Below are 18,433 nucleotides of genomic sequence, written 5' to 3'. Positions count from 1 at the left end.
GCTCAACCCGTCTCGGGCCGCGGGCTCTACCGCTTCGCGCTCGCTCCGTTTCTCCCTGTGTTTTTAACCCGAGTACGTAAGCTGCGTTAAACGGGGCTGTATGAAGACAGCGCTGAAGGACCACGGGAGCCAGCAGCCCTCTCCAACCGGCACCTGCCACACCGTGCCCCCACCAACTCCATCTGTGCACGCAGCCATGCACCGACCCTAGGGGTTGGAAACAGGTGCGTGGTCTGAACGTGGAGATTCTTAAGAGCTAACACAGACAGCGACCGGAACCCCCAGTGGGCGAAGCGCCTACCCGGCACAGCCTGTCTGCCTGCCCTGGGCCGGGGGATACACTTCATAACCAGAACACAGAACCGGTATTACAAAATTACATGTTTCTGTACAGCACAGTTTTTAGTCAATTGAAGGCGACGGCTCAAAGAAACTTTTGTTTCAACATGTGCTAGCTGCTCATCTGGAAATGGAGATAAGATCTGGGAAATCTGTCAAGATCAAGCTTAGGAATGTCTCGAACGAGTTAATTCACAACTTCAGTATTCATTGCTTGAAGAAACACAAAGTATTTTCAATAAATTATGTCATACCACGTCTCATTGAAATACTATTGAAAATCCCACATTTAGAAGACAAGCTGGTGTTTTAGGGAGGAACAGGGATGAAAAAGTTAACAAAAAACCATTAAGCTAGAAAGAGCGTAATGATGCTTTTGTCCTCTCTTTTCTGCTGTGTAAGGCCTGAGAGTGCTTCCCTCTCCCCTCTTCCCACCCTTTCGGTCAGAAACCAAGGCCTGCCTGAAACAAACCTTGCCTCCATCATGTTTATACGAATTCTGTCTTCTGCCATTCTTCAGTAGTCTTATCTGCAACCACCGATAAGATGAATGCTAAGAAGTGAAAAGCACAGCTATCTGACTTAGGTTCTACCTTTGGTAGTGCTTTTGTCATAGCTAACAGATGCTGAGGTAAAAGCTGGCCTAAGGGAAAAGACTTAAGGACTGAAGGATGGCACCAAGCAGCCTTTTACACAAAGGGCAAGAGGAAGGCAGAGATTCATTGCCATTGGCATTTCTAGTCACACCAGAAATAGGAGCTTGGCAGGTTGGGATGCTTTTGTAATGTAAAACCTCATTCAATAAGCACTGTGTGCTCCAGACACACAACTAAAGGAAAAATTGTTTTCAAGAGGAAAAAAATTACTGACAATTCAAGACTATTTTTATGTCTTGTGTCACATACCAAGTAGTTTCATTGTAGTGGACCCTCTCTGAGACTATAACATCATAAAAACCTAATGGTTTCCTGATGCTTCCATAGCTGTTTGCCATGGGGAACACAGTGTTGGCTGCTTGGGTCTCTCTGGATTGCAAAGGCAGCTTATGGGCACATGCCCTTAAGTGAAGGCAGAGCAAAGGCTTTTGAAGAACTCAGAAATAGCCAAAATAGCTTTTAAAATAATTCTGTGAATTAATTCTCAATCAAAATGACAGTATGCTTGAAAGGGGGTAACTTCTTTCAATTGAAAATTGTTAAGCACTTCAATTAATAGAGACTTGTTTGTGACAGTCCGTGTCAAGAGAAGTCAACTGTCTCAAACACCGGCCTCCATCTTGGTGCCACGGCAATACAGAGGCATCTTCTCCCTTCTTTTTAAGAACATTTCCTAAACGCTGACTCTATGTCAGCGGTCTGTGTAGAAGCCAAGTGCTCAAGCATCACATTCATCATGAAGGAAAACCAAAAGCACAGTGATAAACACACCCCAGGAGCTGAGGGAAAAAGGCAGCAATACCTTTTGCCTTTGTGCCTGAATGAAGCAGGAGGTGACGTTTGCAGCAGCTCTGAGCCTGACCATCGGTGGTCATGAGAGGTGGTGGGGATGCTCCGTGTCAGCCTTCCATTGCCCTGCAGCTCGGTGTGGTTGGAGGCGGCCTGTGCAGTCCTGTACAGTCAGGCACGTACCCTGCAAGCACACACCATCCTCACCCTGCAGCCACTGCTAGAAAACATAAAGCATGGAAACAGAAAATACCAGATATTATTATATTTTTTGCTAATAAGGCAGTGTACCAGCCAGAGACATATTTCTGATTTATATGCAAGACTTTTTTTCCTCGTTTGCTCCACTTCCGAGCCCAGTAACACAATGCAGGCCTGCAGCACGGCGAGGAGATTAACTGAGCATGAGGCATTAGAATATTGCAAAGAGGATCAGAAGAGATTTGTGGCTGAAAAGCCACACACCAGAATTACAGTCAGCTGAGAAGCTGGGCAGACAGAAAGTGCGTAAATAGCTTAAATTTAGAGATCTTCTAAAATAAATCCAAACGTTGGGGTATGTGCTGCAGTGTGTCACATCAGCCCTCCACATGATATGAAGCTGCACACAACACCAGCTTCCTTCAAAATGGAAAACGGTATTTTTGTGACAATCAAATGTTACCCAGCAAAAAAGCAAAGTCACAGTAAACATGGCCACGGATGTGCCAAAACCTGAGAGCCCTGAGACAGCAACAGACAAAGCAGCAGCCTTGCATCATTTGCCACACAGTAGTAAATAATACAGAGAAATAACAGCGATGGAAGTATCCCATCTTCTCATAGCACTCCCTTCTCCAAAGCAAAAAACCACTACCAGGGTTCCCAGGACAAAAGATTTTGAAATAGAATTCAAAATAGGAAATTACATCTCAATTGAGATAAAAGCGTACTTCACTACTGCAGCCAAAGCCACGGATCAGCAGTGACATGCTAAGTCCCCGCTCCTCCCAATCCTCTAGCAGCTCCGGGCATTCACATGCTTAAAACAGAGAAGTAATGTGTTTCAGAGGATTATCGTACCAACATCTGTACTCAGCCTTCAAATTTTCACACTGAGATAAACCATTACAAACAACAAACAAAGAACAAGCGTAAGTACAGAAAACAAAGAGCAAGTACAGAATGAGAACAGATTTTGTACTGTATGGGACCTAGCTGGGATGGAGAAAACTGTTTGCAGTCACAGGCAGGGTGCTGCATTTTGGATTTGTAGCTACAGCAGTGTCAGTAACTCGCCAGCAGGCAGGAGCCTGGGAGAGGACAGCCTAAGGGCCCCAACTGTATTGTGCCATCCAACCCAAACAGCGCACCAATGAAACAGGCAGGCAAATGGCCTCCTTTAGAGCACAGGGCGAATGGATTTGCGAATAGGAAATATGGCAAAGATGCCTTGAAAAGGAGCCGGGGAAGGCATTTGCTCATTAGGGCACAGACCGAGGACTGGAGGAGGAGAGTGCTATGGAAACATCCCTCAGGGAGGCGTATGGGCGGCTGGATCAGAGCTACTGCTGCAAAGGATGGTTTCATTCTCTTAGATTGCCTTGTTGGCTGAGATCAAGTCCTGTGTACATTCTCTCCTACACCAAGAGTACCTTCTGCAGTGCAAATGTCAAATAGATTCCTTTATGAAGCCACAAATTGTCTTCTACTGACACCAAAGTGGAAAGATAAATTTGGAATTCATTTTCAGAAGAGTCTAATTTACTAAGAACTGACATCATGATTACCATGCATAATTAGTGTGTTGTTATCTGCAGATATTATCCAATATCTAAACAATCTAGCTCATCTTATCTGAGGCTACTGTCCCATATTTTGTATCCTTGCCAGCATATCAAGAGGTTTTCAGTTGCATCATATTAAAAATCAGCATTCTTGCACAAAGTGAAATTTAGAGAGCAGACATTAAGCAGCAAGAGAAAAGATAATGTTAAGGGCATAAAGTGAAATATACACCTGCATACAGATTTAACAACAAGGTACTTTTCTGGTGGCACATATAGAAATATTACCTATAACCACATGGCAAAGAAGAAAATAAAATTGATTTCATGTGTGGTATATGTAAGTCCCCTAATTGTGCAGTTTGGTGTCAGGAGAATAAAAAACCTTGAACACGGTAGAAGTGATGCTCTTTGGGGAATAAGTATCTTGAGGAATCACGAGCATGAAAGAGCAATTTAGTTGAAATAAAGGGTAGTTATGGACAGCTTATGTCAGGTTACTCTCTACTGAGAGGTTCAGCAGAGCATGAGTACTTGGCTCAGAAGCCCATTTTTTGGATATGACCCAGAGTTCTGCTTTTAAACCTCAGTTTGCCCGATTTCCAGTTAATTTTGTGACACCCAGTTCTACAGCAGATATGAACATTTTGTGGGGCGAACACTGGGTGAGGATAAAGCTGGGATTAAGACCTGAGCTGCTGTGGTCAGTGACAGGGGCTCCTTAACTGAGCCAGGGCTTGAGCATGTCTGTCAGGAAGTGTCAGACATCCTGTATTCACTATGGGATGGAGTCCCAGGCCTGAAGAAGGAAACACATACACATATCTATAGTTTTGTACACAGCTAATATGCAAAATACAAATAATAACTCATGCCTTTTAAACCTGAGTGTTGTCTTTCACGTAGTTTCAGCACATTCATACATGGTGACATTTTCTGATTTGTTAATGTACTTAACATAGGAAAGATAATACCATCTCCAAGACGCAAACAGATTGTAAAAAATCCAGCAAAACCAATACAAACCCAGGTGGTCTGACAACAACACCAGAGTTTAATGTTGGAAATTAACTCCTATTAACTGGAATAACTTGTAGTTCTTCTTTTAGCTCTCCCTCCTTCTCCTCCCCCACAAGTCAGAAGTCAGCTCTTTGATGTCTGAATTTGACACTGTTGGTCCCACATAGTTCCAAGTTCAAGATCCCACTGGTGGGCTGCACAGCATCTTAGTCGCTGGAAAAAGTGCAATTTCCACTGCTAACTTGTGTCACTTAGCACCAAAACAAGCCTGCATTTAGTGAATGAAAGGAGTCATTCCAGGAGCTCAGCAAAGAGCCCAAAAACACACAGTCTGACAAATTCTTTTCAGCAAGCGTCAATAGTACAGACAGACACATTATTTCAAGGCTCAGTTCTCTTGAATCAGAGAGAATGAAATGGAATGAATTGCTTCAGCCAAACAAGAGTATTTAGTATTTATATCTATTTCATCCATGAACAACATCACATAATATCAGCAATTAAATACCAGCTTAATTTCTCCAACCGCTGCCACATGTCTCTGCTTATGTCGCTACTTAGTGGCTTGCAAAGGTCTCATCCCTGCAGCATCTTAGCACACCACTGATTTTGCTCTCAAAACTGTCCTGCAAGTGGAAAATTATATTTATTTTTAATGGTTGAGAGGGGAGGGACAGCAAAGGGGAACAGGTGGGGAAATCTGCAAAACACATAGGCTTCAGTCTGTGCGTACACACGGAGCGCTGAACTGTTCTGGACACGCAGGGGTACCACTGCTTTTATCTATAAAATAACAAAGGCTATTTAACAATTACTCCTTTTATGTGGATTTGTTCATGTCTCACACAGTCTGAGAACAGAACCAGAAAATCATGCTTTCATTTTTTCATAACTGCTCCTTATGGCAAGATTTCATATCATGAAGCAATGAGTTTACATCTGTGTAAGTGAATAACAAAATTCTCACTGACATATTAGTCAAGACCCAAGCTTTAAGATTCCTAAAACAAATAACCTTTCCTCATTGTCCAATCTGAACACCTCTGAACTTTGTTAATCAGCTTTTTCTATGCTGAAAGATTGATCCTAGGCAACTGCAACACGCTTACATTTGCAAACAACTTGTTACTCATTTTAGTATTGGCGTGATTTTAATTAAGGGTTTTGTAATTTTCTTTCTAAACTATTTGGACAGAATTCATTTAAAATACACTGGATAAAAAGCTGCTATAAATAAAAATACTATTTAATGAAGATGGATTATTAAATTGACTTTCAAGATTATTCAAGCAACCTGTTCCAAATACATCAACAGTGACAAAAAAACTTAATGACTGTACTAGTGAATGGCATGTATTATTGCATGGATACCACGTCATGCTGTTATGATATTTGTTTGGTTTTCAGGTGATTACAGTTAAGTGGAAAATATTCCTCAACTTTTCATTAAAGGGAGGAAAGAATGAGAAACATCTGCTGTTTGGAAGGATGCTTGTTTGGAAATGATCTTCAAATGTTAGCCTTCCCAGGAGCGGTAGCGAAAATCTCTCTTCTGTCTCTTTGCAAAAGCAGCCTGTGAGCCACGTACATTATCTCGGCCTGAAATTTGTAAGAGGGAAGACTTACTTCAGTGTTATTAGAAGTTTCAAGTTTCATATGTGTTCTTCAACTAATTTCAGGTTCGGTTCTGCTGTGAACATTGTGCACCAGTACCAGGAACGGTGCTGGAGTGTTTCATTTAGGAAATTATTATTGAAAGAAGGTCCTGCTTGATGCAAAAAGGGCGAAGGGCACTAGGATTTGAAGACTGATATCTGTTCAGATCAACAGATTTCATTATTTCAGTACTTCTGGGTCAGGCTACCTTTGGAATACGTTGCCTTTTGCGATATCTTAACTCTCTGTATGTCTGCTTGTTGGAACATAGAGTTGCACAAAAGATTTGGTTTCTTCAATCAGCACTATAATTGCTTTTGAGTTTTCATCATGCTTCATATTTATTATGATTACCCAGTCTTCGAAACAAAGGTGCTTTACATTCTCTGCATTTGACTCTGTCTGTATTGCAGGCATGAATTAAGACTTCCGTCAAAAGATGTTTACATCCTTTTGGATATTGCTACAGCTTCTTTATTCTCCCTAGCAGAAAACAAATCAGATTTTAATGCTTTTTTCCCCTTGTCTATGGATTTCATGATGGTAGAAACGTTTACAAGGGCATGTCAGTGAACTTCCTAATGAAAATGAGTACAACAGCATCTATAACCTCCACTCCCAAAACATAGATCCCAAGGACTCAGTGCTACAATATTCTCTAGAAGGCTCTTTGAAGATTCTCAACCACTTTTTAGAGTGATCCCTGAATGCTCATCAAATGAACAAAGCCTGTTTGAGCTTCTTTTTTTTTTTCCCCCTTTTTCCTTATATACACTTTCACCGCTCTTGTGCATATAGCAAATGGAAAATCAACTAATTCTGACTTCGTCCCTGAAGTCTTTGCTGCACGGCTGGCAATATTATAGGTGTTATTAAGTATAACCACCACCACACAGTACTAAAAACATCAGCTTTTTCTGATTTTACCTTGTAAGGAAATGTAGATTTAAGACCTAATGTAGAAAACCAAAGTCTATGCGATACAACATCACATCTCAGAAATTTGGATTTCAGTTCTTATACACCGTTAAATTACACTTAAGGAATCTCACCACTACAAGTGCTTACTATTGGAATTATCACCACAGTAAACTCATAGTATTTAAAGCAGTGCAGTATTAAAAACTATTGCATATACGTATTTTTAACTTAATATTCTACTTTTTAGGTAAATATAATCTGCTTAGATACAAGACACTTTCATCTCATGAAAAAAGCCACAACCAGCGCCAAAAAAACCAGCTTGGTGTTCTTTTTAAGATCTGAAGTTCTCACCATGTTTAACAGTGGCTAAACTGGAAATGATTCCTCAGTGATAGCTTCCTTCTGCAGACTTGCAGAGCAAATAACTCAGCTGAGATGGTTGAATATACAGTCAGTCAGAGAAAAGAATTGTTTGCAAAGCTTATAGGTTTTTATGTATTATTATTATATTATTTCATATATATATATGAATGTGTATGTGTGTATGTATAAATAAATATATGTGTATATATATGTAAGATCTATATCTATATATCTCTTAACTGATGTGTAGGTTTGTTTTTTTTTTTGAAGTTTTCAAATACCTATAAGCAGAATGAGTAAATAAAAGGCAATTGTAGTTGGTCTGTATTTGTAATCAATACATTCAATCAATCAATACAATCAATCAATACTGTAGTTTGTAATCAATGCATTCCCTGAAATATCACGGACAATTACACAGAATTGATGGCTATTCTATCTCAAAACAAACAAACAAAAACCTTACATGACTGGAGCAGTTTTGGAAACTGAGGAGAATGGAAGCAAAAAGGATACAGAACTGGATCAGTCTGCCTAAAGTCGAACAAATGGAGGTACTTATTAAAGAAAGGAAAACACAATGTAAAAACTAGATCATGTTCTGCTTTGGATAGAGAAGATGTTTTCTATTTTGCATAGTAAATGTACAATAGATGGAATATAATACAATAATACTATACAATAAAATGGAAAGGAAGAAGTCCATAGTGGTAACGAGGTGTCTTTACGTAACACCTAATTAGACGTCAGAAGGTGCTGCCTTCAGAATGGATTCAGAACACCCAGGTTTACTGTAATATGCAAAATGAAGTTCGGAAGGGCTAACTGGTCTCATGATTTCACGCAGAAGCCAAGCCTTAGCAGAGACTGCAGAGATGTATGAAGCAGCAGACAATTTTGCATGCTTACACAGTTTGAGGATTTTATTCTGTGTTAGATACATAGGCGTTATCTCTGATTCACAGCCTCACCAGTCTTATTCTGCAGGCTTACCAGGCTTCTTTAAATTAGTATGAGCAAAAAAAAAAAATCCAACAATCTAAATTCTTCAATCTTGTCTGATTTCCTCATAGGGATGCAAAACCTGCTCTGGAGGCATATGACTACTTCGACACTCCTGAGAATTACACTGAGCTCCATCAGCTTTCTTATCAATTACCACTTGTTAAAAAGATTCATGTTTAATTTTGGTTCTTTATTACAATACATGCTCTTCGTAAGACCACGGGTAGAACGACAAAACAGGTTTTCATAGACAAAACAAGCAGAAAAAACCACAAACCTAAATGGACATTATTTTACAGTGACTACTACTATTGAATTTTTTGATCTGCAACTGATATTTCAACTTCACTGTTTAAGTAAATTTGCCGTGGAAGTAAAACGAATAGGAGTAGATACAATAAAAATGATTGATTTTATTTACCATGCCCAAAAACTGACCCAAACCCTTTTGTGACGAATCAAAAGCGTGCACTTACCACAGTAGAAGCGCTGGCAGCTCTGAGCAGCTCTTCCTGTCAGCACAAATCACACGTTAGATTGTGACTCCTCTATAATTCAACACTGGCTGAAATCATGCAGCGTTAGTCCACTTGGGCAAGCTTCTTCCAGTTCCTTGCCTTTTTTGCTGCCTTTGTTACCCTTTTGTAATTCTGTGGAAGAAAGAATGTGATAAACGTTACCATAAAGCAATATCCTGACGGGAAATCTGACCTACCCCAAATTCAGATTTACATATAATGCTTCAGGCTTAGCCCTGTATTGGTGGAAGAGAGATAAATATTCATTTACCACTGCTGCAGCCTGGGAGAAGCAGAAAGCTACCACTCTCATGCTCAGTGAATAATACTTTAGAAATAACTTCTTGTAGCAACTCTGTCTATTAGCGCTGGTTCTCAAAAAGCAACTCTTCCCCAACAACCAGCTCCAGTGGGTCAGCTCAGAAAGTTTGCTGGTTTACAGGAAATAATACCTTCTCTGAAAATCATAACGTAAACATTAGGAGTAGTTTAGGACTTAAACACTATATAATCTAATTGAAAGGAACACGTCATGTTTGCCTGCATGGAGAAATTACGGAACGTAGTGGGGACTGTCCCACTATCTAAAAACTAGGTGGTCCTACTACAGTGAAAAATATGTTTTGATTAAATGCTCTCCAGAAAATCGAAATAAAACTGTGCTATGCACTGGTTGTTACTGCTACTATTAAGAATTCCTGTGAGTTTGTACGTGCAGCTCTTTGCCGTGTTTCACGAAGGGCTAACACAGCTCCAGGCTTCCATTCAAAGGCCTCTTGAAACAAAGAGCATCTTATCTGCTTGGTAGAGCTTTCCAAGGTGCTATGCAAATAACATCCTTCCCATTGTCTTCTGGCTGCTTGTGTTCAGTATGACACAAAGTACAAGCTACAAAACTGGCTATCAATTTTCCCCTTTCGGATCCACTTTAGTAGTACTGAATGCCTGTACGATAAGTCTAAAATTAATCTTATATAGTAATGGTCAGATAATGAGCTGTTAATTTCACTGATGACTGGCAAACCATTTTTGTGTTATTTTTTAAGTACAACATCCTGAAAGAGGATTAATATTAAGTTGTTCCGAAAATCATGCCTCCTATTTATTTCCATGGAAACTGCAACAGATGCAAAGAGCACAATAACACTCTCTGATAGTGCAAATTCTCGGCTACAAAACATGGTTTTTCAACATGGTCACCACCAGTAGCTGTACGTTCTCAGGCTGCCCCTCTGCTGCCATCTGCTGCACAGCAACAAAAGAATATTGGCAGTAAGGTTCAGTCCCTACTGCCGTACCATCAACATTCACCTCTAGCTTCATGGGCCGGCACAGTTGAAAGTAGTAATGTTAATGTTGCTCTAGCTAGTAGGAAGGGATATACATGAAGGAAATCTCTTTTATTACATCAATAAGTGAAGTATCCACACCACTCAAAATATCCTGGTGCAAAGTTCACTGGGCATAAAACAAGCTTTGTGCACTTACCACAAAATCAGCAGTATACAAACAACTCTTTCTATTAATCTGCGTATCCTAGAATATTATTTCTATTAACTCTTCCAGATCTACTCACAAAAAGCCCTTCTTAAAGTTAGCACATACAGCATGCCTATTTTGGCTAACATCATGCCAGCACAACTTAACACAGAACTCTGGAGGAACACTCACTGTTGTATTTCAGATCTGTTACATGAATTAAGTTTTGTAAGCATTCTTTCAATTATTTGCATAGCTGGTGAAGAATATGAGACGGTCTCATCATTTCCATGAGTCCACGATGCATGTCCATTCAGGCAATGGCAGGCAGCTATTCAGTACCAAGTGCTGAGTCCTAAGTTGTTCTATGTATCTGCAGAATGGGTAAGATGTTTTGAAAGTCTATTACTGAAGGTAGAAAAAAAAAAAACAAACACAAATCAGTCAATTTCTTTGTGGTTAATCCTGATTTCTCGTCAACCACTTGGCTTGTGCTGCAAATTAGGGTGCTTGATGAGAAAGAGCTTGAACACATCAAAAAAAAAAGTTTTAAGTTTTTAAAGCAGCAGCCTTTAATGTGAGAAATTGGACCTGTCTGCAAAAGGAGCCAGAGACAGTTCCCAAGAGAAAGGGGCAGGCTAATGCTCTAACCAGTGCAGGTTATTTTCCTTGAGTTGGTGCTCTTATGGGAAGCTTCATAATGGAGCTCATAAATAAGCAACATCTTTATTACATCAACAGGAAACAAGCAACAAAGAAGAAAACATTTATAAAAGGAGAGACAGTAAAAGCTGAGTTTTTATTCCTATAGAGCAGACAATATTAAAAATATTCTACAAACAATGTCATAAGACCTCTGGAGTTAAGTTAACTTCTAAAATATTTATGTTTACAACAGCTAAATCAAAGCATTACAGATGAAACCCTGAGGCTTGACCAGCCAGCTTCTCTGGTAGGTATGTCAGCAGCCAGGACAGAACTCCGCAGTGCATTCCGAGTGTCTATTTCAATATAAAATGACTGCACTGCATTGCTATTGAGAGCATTACAGCATGACTTGTTATGTTCCATTCAAAAAGGTTCCATTCAAAAAGAGTTCTGTGAATGCATTGCCACCACGGATGCACAATGCTGGAGCAATATGCCAGGCCTGCAATCACAGAAAGCTCTTTTATTTTAACCACTGGAATTTGGCACATGCATACACATTCACTGTCCAAAGTTGCAGAACACTTACAAGACTTGATTTTAAAGCCAGCTTTTCCATTTGCTAGAAAAAAAAAAACAACAAAAAAAACACAAGTAAAAGTTGTCTTCACCACTGCTTATCATACTGCTATGGTTATGCTTATCACCTACAGACAAGTGGGTACTCGGCCTTGCAGGCTGTCCCCCTTATGCCTACACCTGAGTTCAGCAGAGACGAAGTCATGGAGTGGGGCCTGTAGCAGAGGCGGAGCACAAACACAGGGAGATCTGGCAGAAAATAGCTAGAGGTGGACGCACAGTGATCTCGTATGAAGCCATCTTCAGATCAGAAGGGTTAATTCATTCAATTATGGCAGTGGGCAAGATTAAGGACAGTCACTCTAATGTTGCATTATGCAAAACTGCATTTTCCTGGATTTCTTATAACATCTCCTAAGTTTTAACTTGACGTGTACTAGGGAAAAGGAAGAGATGAGACAGGCAAGAGGGAAAGGAAGAAGAGGGAAAGGAAGAAGAGGGAAAGGAAGAAGAGGGAAAGGAAGAAGAGGGAAAGGAAGAAGAGGGAAAACAGGGAAAAGTGTAGAAAAAAAAATAAAAAAGAAAAAAACTCTTCAGACCCAGAGCAGTCTGGATCTCCGGGTCCCAGTGGGTGCCATTCCCGCAGAGCCCAGCAGAGGACAGGCCGCACACAGCAAACGACTGATTGCCAGCCCGAAAATCCCCTCTTCACTTTAGGGAAGAGAGTTGTTACCGTTAGATAACAAAAGGAAGGGCTTTGGTGCTTCATACGCCTTGGTTGTGCATAAGGGAAACTCTCCCCCGTCCGCACCGGCTCCTTATAGGAACAGCACGTTTCCCAGCACACGGTGGCCACGCTCCAAGCAGAGTGCTAGCATCTCACTGGGAGGGCTCCCGGCTTCACACCTCCCAGGCTGGCGATGACAATCCCACCACCACCTGCAGGTTTCTGCAAGGATTCCATTGTTTTCCTCAATGCCCAGGAGATGATGTTCCCTACTTGTTAGATGGCATTGAAAGCTGCCTTGGACAACGACTGAACAGGCACATGGATTTCAATCGCATGCCTGCACCTGGGGTCATTCTGGTACCATTCCCTCCATTGCTCTGTGACTTAGGCCTGGTTTTCCTCAAGTATTTCAGTAAACATTGAATATTTACGTCAGGAACACTGGGTAGAAGTATAAAAGATTCAAGGCTAAAGAGAGCGTCTTGTTACAGGGAGGGAGCCTTCAGAAATAAACATGTTTAACAGGGCACTACTGTAGGATTTGTTTTAAGACTGATAATTAAACACCGTAGTGAAGGCTGCAGAATAAAAAGCTGAAAACAGAACTCAGAAAAACTGGAAGCATTCACTTTAAGTGCATCCTCCCTTAAATGTTTTTAAGAAGTCCAATGGGAATACATTTCCCTATCTGCTCCTAAAATTCATTTCCACTAGCATATCTGGTCAGTTCCGCAGCAATGATGTGTGTTAATGAGCACTGGAATACGCAGAAGAGAAAAACACAACAAGAACATTCTAGCCCTGCACAAACATCCAGCCCTAACTCGCAATCAGGAGAAGATAGTGAAAAAAGAAAGCTGTCGGACACCAGCTGAAGGAGACCCAATGTCATTTCCCTAAACTGTACTAAATTCAGCTCCTGGGCAAGCTGAGAGGTACATCAAAGGCAAGCATTGCTGCAGAACCAGTTTCCCACCCATTTCATCCACTGCGTACTTACATACCGCTGCTGGTGAGGAAGTCCTGAGCAGGTAGGACTCCCTACCTCTCTAAGCTCCTGAAGTGAGGAAATCATCTGCCAGGCAGAGTGAAGTTTTGCCTTGGTATTTAAAATGCAGACGCAGACCCAAGTATGCCTTGAGAGGAGACTCCGCAAAACTCCAGATCCATGAACATCTTGGTTTTCCTGGGAAAACAATGGGAGAGCAGGAATTGAGAAGTTGCAGCAGATCCCATTCAGATGCCAGAGCACCATGGCATCAGTATCCAGCATCACGCTCTTACGTGAATCCTGCTCTCTATTACGTGGAACTCAAAATTGGTGAAAAGACAGTGAACTTTCTTTTTTCTAAGTTAAAGCAATTAAATGTCCCTACCATCAAGCAGCTGATGTAGCAGAATGTTTAGAAGGTTATTTATGACCACATCTGTAGGAAAACATACAGAGAATAACAAACTATTCTAGGGCTTTTGTTGCCAAGATTTCTTCCTAGCTACAGATTTCATATTTTAGTTAATGGTATTAAGTACAACTATAAGTGTGGTTATTTATGCCTTACGGTAGCTGCAGCTTTAATTCACTTAATGCAATTTTGGTGATGTTTTTACAGCTTTTTGTTATTGTGTTATCTCTGTTTCATTAGACATTATCTCATATGTACTATCAAGTTCTATAAAACACCTTACATTTCAGGTGTCTGAAAGAAGGCATCTGGTGAGTTAAGACAGTTGGGCTCATACCTCATACTTAAGCACTTAAGATATCTCAACTCCATTACATTTCATTGTATGTCTAATTTTTCCTATTTAGTAGTAACTGTTCTAACCAAAATGATTTCACAACCATTATGCACAGCTATAATAGCAAATACGTGAGAAATGTATCTAGTAAAAAATAATTTAAATGGATTTTCTCTCCCTTTTGATACTTTATTATAGAAGCAGGAGGTTGGATTCTGCAACTTCTAGAAGTCCTTTCTTACACCTACAATTCTGTGATTCTAAAAAGTGATATAAGGTGACTGAATGGTTATCGCAGCCAGACGTCCAGGAACTTCCTCATAATATTTGTTTCAAATTAGGAGTAGAATCCAACTGGTTCTGAAGTAAAACAAAAATCATTGTGAGCAACAAGTTGCATGTTTACAGTGCATTTAACAACTTTTGAGTTTTCATTCAAGTTCTACCTTTCGCAGTAAACCTATTATGGGAATAATTTCATGTAATTTAAATAACAGAAAAATGATGAGTGAATTTCAAGTATTCTAGTCTGTAAGGCTGTTTGACAATCTAGCCTACAACAGAAGGAAGATGCCTGATCTCTGGCACCATTATAACCTACATCCTTCTCCTTCCCTGCCATGAGCTTCCTCATACTCTTGTAAACTCTTTCTCAGAAATGGTCTGGTTCCCCTTCATTGCCATTGGGTCCACCCCTGTAACAGGCTCAAATCCCATCCTGTCCTAACTACCTTTTCTGGGTTGCTGGCCAGGCAAGGGATGATACAGTGTAGATAGTCCAGAACTATCAGTGCGTTGACTAATGACTACTCGCATGCTGACTGGCTAATTAAAGGCTGCCAAAAAGGATGGGTAATGGTTGGGCTCTGCTTGCCTTCTCCTCGGGGAGGGCATTAGTAATCTCCTTTTCCTCTACACAGTCACTGTTTTTCCACCAAACTCACAGTAACACAGCGTCGTCAAAACCTCTGTATCAGTCATTTTTGGGTTTGGATTTTTTTTTTTAATTTTCTTTAGGTTTTCCAACGAGTATGAAAACTACTGGTGTAAAGCAGAAAGCCAGAAGGCAGCTGACAGACAAATGTGTGACTTTTCTCTTTTGAAAGAGACGCATTCTTATGTTGCTTGATTTTGGGGGCCTGAGTCATGATCTTTGAATAGCCAGGGTTGGGAATACTGTTCACTATTGGCAGGCACAGCGGGTAGAATGACACAAATCCCAAAGATAATATTAAAATGCCATAAAGTTCAGTAAGATGTGCATTTCATTTTTAACTCTTCGGTTTTGCTGATGTTAACGGGCTGCTTATTTTTAAATCATTTTTGTAAAATAATTTTTTTGGGAAATACTTTTATCTGGTTACTTCCATTTCACTTATTACTTACTTTTGTCACCTACATCTGTAGCCAGCATTATCCTTCAATGCCACAATGAAAGTCATAAAGAAAAACCCTTTCTGTATGCATTGTTAAAAAAATTGAGTGCTTCAGTACCTTCTAATCAAATGCTATGCCTTAAGCTCTCTCCAAATTCTTTAAGTCTCATAGAAAAGAAAAAGCAACAAGTAAAGATGAAGACTAAGTTATTCTACTAACAACCGTGCATCACCATGGTGGCTGAGAGTAAGCTCTGCTCTTGCTCAGAGCTCAGTGGCATTTTCAGGCATGAAAAATAAAGTATTTTCATCCTGCAGTCATAAACAAATGCATTATTGAGGGAAAAAGAGTGGCTTTTTTGTTTTCTTTTTTCCAGAATCGTTACGCAACATGGACAGAAAATCACGCATTAGTTCACAACAAGCCACAGTCAATGGAAGACCTTGAAGGAGAAGGAGGAGGCCAGGTACAGCACCAGGCAAGCTGCTGCACAGCACAAAGAGGAGACATGCTGATAGAGGCATTTCTCAACAGCCACTTCTCTTGTCCCTTCTCAAACATGATGAATGGCTCCCAGCCAGTCTGTCAGAGCATTTAATGATTCTGATTTTAATGACTGCATCAGTGTTCCTACTACCTGTTTATTGATGGATCATCATTCCCTTTGGAACTGAATCTACTGTGAAACTTGGCACTATTGTTAAGGTTTCCACTTGGTTAAGGTTTCCACTTGGGGGTAGATTCCCTTTTATATTCAGCTCTCTAGTCATTCTGATTAAAATAAAATAGCTTCATTATGATATGCATTGTTATAATACGTTAAAAAGAACACCACGACCCAAAACAAATCCCTTTTATAAACCTTATAAGTTGATAAACCTTATAAATAGTCTGAAACTGGGTTAGCGATTTTCAAGATTCTTTACGTCAATCATCCTATCCACCATTCATAAAGATGTTTTTCCAGCACTTGTAGCGTACTAGCCTCTTACAAGTGCAAGAATACTAAAAGTCTGTTTAAAACAGCATGCTGTGAACATGGCATTGCAAACTCAGATCTCTCCTAACTAGTAGTTCCAGTGAACCATGAGCCCATTGATGTTACCATACACTGAGAGCACTGACAGGAGCACCTTGTATGAAAATAAACGCTCAGGATATAAGGAGTCAAAATGCTTGCTCAACCCATGGATTTGGCTGAAATGAAAACATCACAGTTAGACCCTAAAGCTGTAGCAAGGAACACGTGAGCACATTACATTTATTCCTTGCATCAACTCTACACCATGAAAAGACCATCAGTTTAAATGGAATAAACAAGATTTACGTCACTGGCCGTGAGCTGAATATTAGGCTCAGTTCTGTACCATGCAGTGAATTTTTGTGCCCTGGAAAGGTAATGCAAAGTAACACAAATGTCCAGGCAGAAAAAGAGCTCTTGGATTGTTCTGTGAAGTAACATTCTTCCTATATGAACATATGCAAACAAAACCCCATATGTGCCACGCTTTCAGGTGTACTCATTATGGAAAAGAAACAAAGAAAAAAAAATCAGTGAAAAACTGACAGATGGTCCCAATTTAAATAGGCAAACTGTGACTTTTTGCATGCAATTCTGGAATTTGTTTTTGTTCTAACATATAGACTCCTCAATTCCCCAAATGAAAATGAATTCCATTTTTTGTTTGTTTATTTGCTAGCAGCATGTCTAGCATCATCTACATTCATCTAAAATATTACAAGCCATGACCTGTAATTATACAATGCTGTCTAGGTGTATGTCATGCAGAAAGTATATTAAAACCGTAATTTTAAAAATATAAGTGGGATATAGAAAACCTACAGATGCTTGAATAGAAAGCAAAGCACACTATCACTTCAGTTGGCATAATACAGAGGTATACTGAACTGAAATAAAATAGGATATGAAAAATGAAGATTTATTGACAGAAGGAATTTAAACAGTTCATGTAATTTACAAATTTCAGTAACAATGGAAAAAACAAGCTCTGTAATATTAAAATTGAGTAGCTAATGATATTCCTTAAAAATACCTTTGCTACTGAAGGTCTTTCAGTATTTCATTTGCTGCCCAGGATTTTGCTGACAAGGCAAACTTCCTTTACTTAAGAAGTGTCTACACACTTCAGTAATTCATTTTGATACTAAAGAGTCAAATAATTACCCCTTAGTTTTAGTCATACGTGTACAAAATCTTTTATTCCTGCTTATCTAGCATCTATCAGAAACACCTATTACAGTTTTCTGAAATTTTTAACTGCTTAATACACTTAAACTGTTGAACAGCACAGATTCCTAATGTTTGCAGTGTGTTTATTATGTACTTATTCCTCTTCTTTACAGAAATCCCTCAGAATTTTACTTGAGATAGTACAAACCTTCAGTCAAAATAGTGACAGAATCCTAAAGCAACTCTAAAGAAAGCTCTGCCTCAATTCATAGTGCAGCTATGTGTTCAGTGTTTATTTAAGAATGATAGTGCTGTCTTCCAGCACTGCTGCCCATAGTACTTGGAAACATATCCTTTCAGTATGTGAAGACGTATCCTCTATGAAACCACCAGATAAATCAGTTCACCCTTGGCTGTAACTAAATGCTGTCTAGTGACTTGTGATCGACAGGGCTTTAACCTCTGACAGCTAGATTCATTGTTGGGACAACAACCAATCGTCGGTTTTGACGACATGAGCCTAATCAAAGTTGGAGTATAAAAGCCCCCTTGGCATATATAAGGCACACCAGTGTGGCAAGCCGTCTCTCAGATTGCATTTGCTTTCACGGATCTGTTTAGAACTGAAAGAAAAAGGGAAAGAGGGAGAGGGG

The 18,433-nt window shown here is 39.8% G+C and overlaps 1 protein-coding gene across 2 annotated transcripts in view; it reads right to left on the bottom strand.

The window, feature by feature from the left end:
* The window catches only part of C7H2orf88 (chromosome 7 C2orf88 homolog), a 28,262-nt gene that overhangs the window by 9,556 nt on the left and 273 nt on the right, over positions 1-18,433 (bottom strand). The window contains exons 2-5 of one of the 2 annotated variants that reach the window (XM_019616956.2): positions 13,473-13,658; positions 10,708-10,888; positions 8,995-9,168; positions 1,798-2,004 (exon numbers count right to left, since the gene is read on the bottom strand). The gene's annotated coding sequence lies outside the window, so the exon portion shown is untranslated. The remainder of the gene's footprint in view (positions 1-1,797; positions 2,005-8,994; positions 9,169-10,707; positions 10,889-13,472; positions 13,659-18,433) is intronic. The other variant, XM_010713369.3, reaches the window with a different exon arrangement.

This window comes from Meleagris gallopavo, chromosome 7, assembly GCF_000146605.3.
Source record: "Meleagris gallopavo isolate NT-WF06-2002-E0010 breed Aviagen turkey brand Nicholas breeding stock chromosome 7, Turkey_5.1, whole genome shotgun sequence".
NCBI lineage: Eukaryota > Metazoa > Chordata > Aves > Galliformes > Phasianidae > Meleagris > Meleagris gallopavo.
Note: the sequence above shows the minus strand (reverse complement) of the source record. Positions and strands in the feature narration are given on the sequence as shown.